This window comes from Nannospalax galili, unplaced genomic scaffold, assembly GCF_000622305.1.
Source record: "Nannospalax galili isolate Female #2095 unplaced genomic scaffold, S.galili_v1.0 scaffold198, whole genome shotgun sequence".
Classification (NCBI taxonomy): Eukaryota; Metazoa; Chordata; class Mammalia; order Rodentia; family Spalacidae; genus Nannospalax; species Nannospalax galili.
Genome location: NW_008341748.1, coordinates 738,608 through 744,628, shown reverse-complemented (window position 1 = coordinate 744,628; position 6,021 = coordinate 738,608). Strand labels below are relative to the sequence as shown.

At 44.3% G+C, this 6,021-nt stretch overlaps 1 long non-coding RNA gene across 1 annotated transcript; it reads right to left on the bottom strand.

Moving 5' to 3' along the window:
* Positions 1 to 1,783: 1,783 nt before the first annotated feature.
* Positions 1,784 to 3,338, bottom strand: LOC115071069. Its single transcript, XR_003850177.1, has 3 exons — positions 3,226 to 3,338; positions 2,342 to 2,480; positions 1,784 to 1,840 (listed from the first exon to the last, which is right to left on the bottom strand). It is a non-coding gene; the product is annotated as an uncharacterized LOC115071069 (long non-coding RNA).
* Positions 3,339 to 6,021: the final 2,683 nt, after the last annotated feature.

The following is a 6,021-nucleotide window of genomic DNA, read 5'->3' as shown; positions in this document are numbered from 1 at the left end:
TAAGCCAGACCCCAACCACTGCTGCTTGAAAGTCCTGGACCCTGACAAGCTACCTTCTCTCTCCCTAGTTTGGCCCCATTTCTGAATTCAGTCCAGGCCCCCTGCTGCTCATCCCTCCTTGAGAACTCCTAACTTCCTATGCAGACACAGCTGTGTCTTGATTCCCCTGTTCTCTGGCCAGACTCTGAAACAGTATCTTGATACCCCTTCTTCCAGACTAGTGATATCTTGCTTCAAGTTCCAAACCTAATCTGCCTCGCTAGTTGGAATCTCATCCATTCCTTGGCCCCAAGCTCCTTCCTAATCCTCAGGCCTGAGACATGCAGACTACCCTGGCAGATCACACACTACCCACTGTGTAATTCCCTTACACTTTGACCAGCTGCACTCTCCTTTTCCCCTCTGCCCCCATTCCAAAATTGGTCTTAACCCCCCTCCTGCTCATCCCCCCAGAAAACTTCAGACTGCTTTCCTCAGCCAGACAATGCTCACTATCTCTTGAACCCCTGTAACCAGACTAACTAGATTTTGCCACTACAGAGTGTACATCTAATCTTCCTAACAAGTTAAGACTCTCTCCCTGCTGTCCGCACCCCTGTCTTTGTCTAAAGTCAACCTCCTAATTGTCCTGCCTGTGATTTCTAGACTATCCTGCTATGCCAGACCCCACACACTGCAGCTTGATGCCCCCTGCACCCAGACTAGATACAGTCTCCTTATTCAGGGTCCAAGCTTAATCTTTGTAATAGTGAGACATTTCTCACTCTCTCCCTACCCCTGCCTTGGTCCTAGGGCCCCCTCTGGATCTTCCCTCATGAGACCTCCAGACTCCCCAAACTCTATCAGCTACACCTGATTGCCCTGTACCCTAACCAGCTACATTCTGTCTCCCCATGCTTTCACCATTGCCACTTTGGGCACAGGCCCCTTTCTGCTCATTACCACTGAGAAATCATGACTTGCCTCCTAAGCTAGACCCTATTGACTGTGTGTTGAACCACCTGTCACTCAGACAATCTGCATTCTCCAACTCAGGGTACATACATAATCTACAGAGCAAGTTAGACCATCCCTAGGCTGTCCCCACCACTGCCTTGGCTTTACGCCCAACTCCTGATTATGCTGTCTTAAACCTCTAGACTTCCCTTATAAGTCTACTGGTCTTGGTTCACCTGCACACACTGACTAGCTACATTATCCAGCTGCTGGGTACATACCTAATCTACCTGGCTAGTTACATAATCCCTACCCTGTTCTCACCCATACCTTGGCCCTAAGTCTTACTCCTGAGCTTCCTGCTTGAGTCCTCCAGAGCACTCTGTTAAGTCAGACCCTGGCCACTCTGACTTGAATGTCCTGGATCCTGACCTGCAATATTGTCTAAGCCTTGCCCCCATTCCTACATTCAGCCTAGGACCCCCTCGCCCACTTTTCATCCTATGTATGTTAACAACCTACTTCAGAGAGTACTCTCATCATTATGTAAAAGTTATGTAACTGAAAATAGCACTTGTGAATGGAATGTCTTAAAACATACCTTGATATTTTGTGAACAACTTGCAAAACTCATTTCTGTGAAAAACAAAATTGAAATTCTTAATTGAGGATGTGAAAATTCAGTGTGTTTTGAAAGAAATATTATGTAGTGTTTTACAAACAACAGAGTTTATATGATGCAAAGTTGAATTTTCTAAGACCACTTAAATGATAGGCAAAGGTAACTTTATACATAATATATATTATATATAGTTATGTATGTATATATATGTAAATCACCTCATCTCTTCCTCATCTTGTGATGAGGATGTGTCCTCACTGTCATCACGGTCTGTTTTATCATCTGCATTGAAGAGAAAGAGGAAAAACATCAGAAATATTTTGCTACAGGGTTTCTAGGGCTCTTCAACAAGCAAAAGTTTTCCTTTTGGTTTGGTTTGAATTCTTTTTAATTTCTAAGACGTTCATACATGTATACATGTGATGAAATTAGGCATAAGTCTTGTATATGCATACAAGTCTTTTATTTGGGTATGTGTACGAGTCTTCCAAAGTGAAAGTCATTTTACATCATGACTTTTATATCAATACTGTTGGAAGTGAGGATGGTACAGGTCAAGAACAGGGACTCTAGGAGCCCTGCATCTGTGTCCTGGGGTGGGAACATCACGTGAACCTAATTTCTACAACCTGTGTGTTAGACAGAGTTTTTAGCGTCTGAAAAATCCTACAGTCTAAAGAAACAATTCTGTACCTAGGGTGTCTGTATGCCCCACATGCCAATAAGTAGGTCAGACTGTGCCCAGGGTCAGGCACAGTCTTGAGGGAACCCCTCTAGTTTTACCTGGCTTTTGTGGAGCTCTGCGCTCAAAGTCATCATCAGATGACGAATCCGTATCGTCTCTTAGGCGCTTTGAAGTTTTGCTGGTAGCCTTCTTGGGTAGCACGTCCATTGTCTCCCAGAACTACACAACTTCTAAATGCTGTGATTGAAGTGACACACAAAAGACACCAGAAGAATTAGAGTACTGGAAAAAGTTACCAGGGCTCCACAGTTGGAGAGGTGGGGTACCCTCCTCATTTTGCAGGACCAGGAAGGTTCTGGAGGGACACACCTGTCCTGTCCTGTGTTCAGTGCTGCATGTCAGGCCCACAGTGTCCTACACACTTTAACCTAAGTTGGTAATGTTTGGTTCCTGGACCTCCTGTGATAAAAAGCTGGGCCCTGTATCCTTCCCATCCATCCAACTTTTGTCTGCACTGGTACATGGTCAGGAGGTCCAAGATACCTAGTGCTGATTCAGATTCTATTGTCATGTGGAGTAAAATGCACATGTGCCACACACTGAGGTAAAAACCCCTGCCTCCTTGATTAGGACGCCACAGGAGCACCTCAAGGGAACTGTGTCCTGAGGAGCCATGGCCGACACGAAATAAAGATCCTCTGTACTCCTCCCTTACCCGAAACACTATTTCACCGTGTCCCCTCAGGATTTAGGGGGAAGGGTGGACCCTTCTTTTCCCTAACGGCTTTCAGGAGCCTCGACTGCTCATGGAGGCAGCTGCAGATAGATACTCGGGGACAGGGCCTGAGGCCAAATGGGGCCCTCTCTCCTGGGCAGCCTCAGTCCCGTCCCGGAGCCACACAGATCCAGTTGCCTCAGGGCTGGAGCCATAAAGCAGAGTCCCACCTCACACAGGTCAGCCACCTGGGTAGGCAGGACTTACCACAGAAACTTCCGCTCGTTTTTCCCCTCCGCACCGTCTTTCTCCTCAGTGAAGTCGCCTTTTTCCTCAGTAGCTTCTAGAACACAGCCAAGATGCACCACCCTCAGTAAGACTCCCACTGATTGGCTGGCACAATGCACGTGCTTGAGTTGTGCGCATGTCCTGCATGAGCTGGTGCGCTGTGCGTGCGTGAGCCGGTGAGCTGTGCGCATGCGTGAAGTGTGTGCGCGTGCGTGAGGTGTGTGCGCATGCGTGAGGTGTGCGCGCATGCGTGAGGTGTGGGCCTGTGTGAGTCTTGGCGTTCGAGACAGAGCTCAAGTGTGGCTGTATTTTCTGGCTGTGTTTGCTGGCTAGCCATAGTTGATAGCTACTGTGGCCCTGGCTTCCAAGGTTTCACTGCCAGTTTCCGGGGGAATAGTTCTCGCAGTACCTCAGCTTGCTTGCCATGCCAATCCAGGACAGGAAGCAATGAAGCCCTCCTACAGGAATGAGACCTGATCCATAGACAGCTCGTGCTTTTCACCCAGAGGAAGAACCTCCATTTTATTCTGTTCTCTTAGAAGTCCCCTAGCAAATTAGCTCCCTTAGCAACAACAAACATGGGCTCCTCTTTCCTGATATCCACGCCAGCATTAGTATGCGAACTCAGATTAAAACTGACTGGAGAGGTGGGTTGGCTGTTAAGAACACTGACTACTCTTGCAGAGGACCCAGGTTGGATTCCCAGCACCCACATGGCGGATATCAGCCATCTGTAACTCCAATTCCAGAGGATCTGACACTCTCTTCTAATCTCTGGGCATTGCATGACATGCATGCACTTAATACTCACAGACAATATATTCATGCAGATAAAAAAAATATATTTAAAGAAAGTCTAAACTACATATTTTCTCAAATATGTAGAGTAAATTTTGGTAAAGGGACAGGAAGGATGTCTTAGAGTTTAAGAGCACTTCCTGCTCTTACAGAGGAACTGGGTCGGTTTCCAGAACTCAAATGGAGGCTTACTACCTTCTGTAACTCCAGTTTTGGGGTATTCAGTGCTCTCTTTTGGCCTCTGTGGCCATTGCACACAGGTGGTACACTTATATACAGGTGCAGGCAAAACACTCAAACAAATAATAAAAATAAAGTTTTAAAAAATTTGGGTAAAGTATAAAAATAGCTAGAAAGTCTAAGAGAGAGTAAAAAGAGGTGCTAAGGATCTGAAGTGAGGAGCAAGTACTTACGACTTGCAAGTTGCAAGGTGACCAGAGGGAGGCTACAGGGAGGGAGCAGAGCTTTACAGGGCAGGGGAGATGAGTGGAAGAAGATTCTATTAAAACAATATTTGAAAATGTCATAAGAAAATGCAATCTTTTTCAGTCTAATTTTCAACTTGAAATTAAAATTTTAAAAAGTCCCTCCCATTGTAAGAAGCTGGAAATGTGTCTGCGTAAGTTCCTACATGGCATTGCCTCAGGTCCCTCTCCTCTTTCTCCAGCAGCAGAATCAATGCTTCACGTCACTACCTACTGTTCTGCTGCCTCCTCCTCTGTTCATTCTTGTGTCCTTCCCTGCCTCTGCTTTACTGCATGTTCCACACTGCTCCCAAGTTTTCTGTTCCTTCCTATACAGCTGTGGCTTATGAACAGTATATTCATCTATTTCCTGTCCATGGGCTTCTCAGCAGAGCTCCCCTAAATGAATTGTGGCTGCAAAATATTGGCCAGTCAGTAGAAAGATGCAATTGGTAGGCTAAATCAGTTCTACACAGCTACATTTTACAGTTACCACTTGGCAGAGGACACATCTCCTGTTATGCAATATTGCCCTCTCTTCATTTAAAGGAAAATTAATATTAGGTAACTTTATGGAAGTAAGTTATGTATCTTAATTTTGGTTGTTTTGATGGGTTCATGGATGCACACATGTAATCAAATTTGTAATATTTTAAATATTTACATTATTCTTATACCTCACTGTAGGAATTATTCCTCAGTATGAGTAAATAAAATTTAAAATGGCACATGAAATTGCCTGAGAGAAAAAAATAATCACTCCTTCGCTTTTCAAAAAAGTCACTTTGGTTACTACGTAAATTTCTTTTTTCAACACCAGCTTCATTGAGATCAGGCCTATACTAAATTACTTAAACTGTATATCTGATAATAAATGCATCATCCTAACCCCACCAAATTAGCAAATCCACCTACTGCTTCCAGAATGTCTCCTGAAGCTTTCTTAAATATTTTATTTATTTTTATTTTATGTATATTAGTGTATTGCCTGCATGTGTGTAAGTACACCTTTGTGATGCAATGCCCATGAAGGTTAGAATACAGTGCTGGATCTCTTGGAACTGGAGTTACAGATGGTTGTTATCTGCCATGTTGGTGCTGAGAACTGAACCCCGGTCCTCTGCAAGAGCAGCCAGTGCTCTTAGGCACTGAGTCATCTCTCCAGCCCCTGAGGCTCCTTTATAAGTCTATCTTCTTCCCCTTTCTAGTCAGTTTAATATGCAAGCCACCAAACTCTGTTTCTTCATACAAGAGTGTTGATTTTTTGTTACAGTATTTTTTAAGTTAGCAAGCAAACTGATGGCTTTCATTATAAAACTTTCACACATATAATGTGATTTTTTTTTCTTATTCGTCTTCTTTTCCCACTCCTCTCCCCATCAACTTTGATGCACTCTTAGTATCTCCCTCCACTCCCTAAACAATACCTTCTGCTTTCATGTCACATGAGTTCCATTATCTATACTTCTCTCCATATAAGAGTTCTTCCTTCTCTTTTATGGTCCCCTTCTTA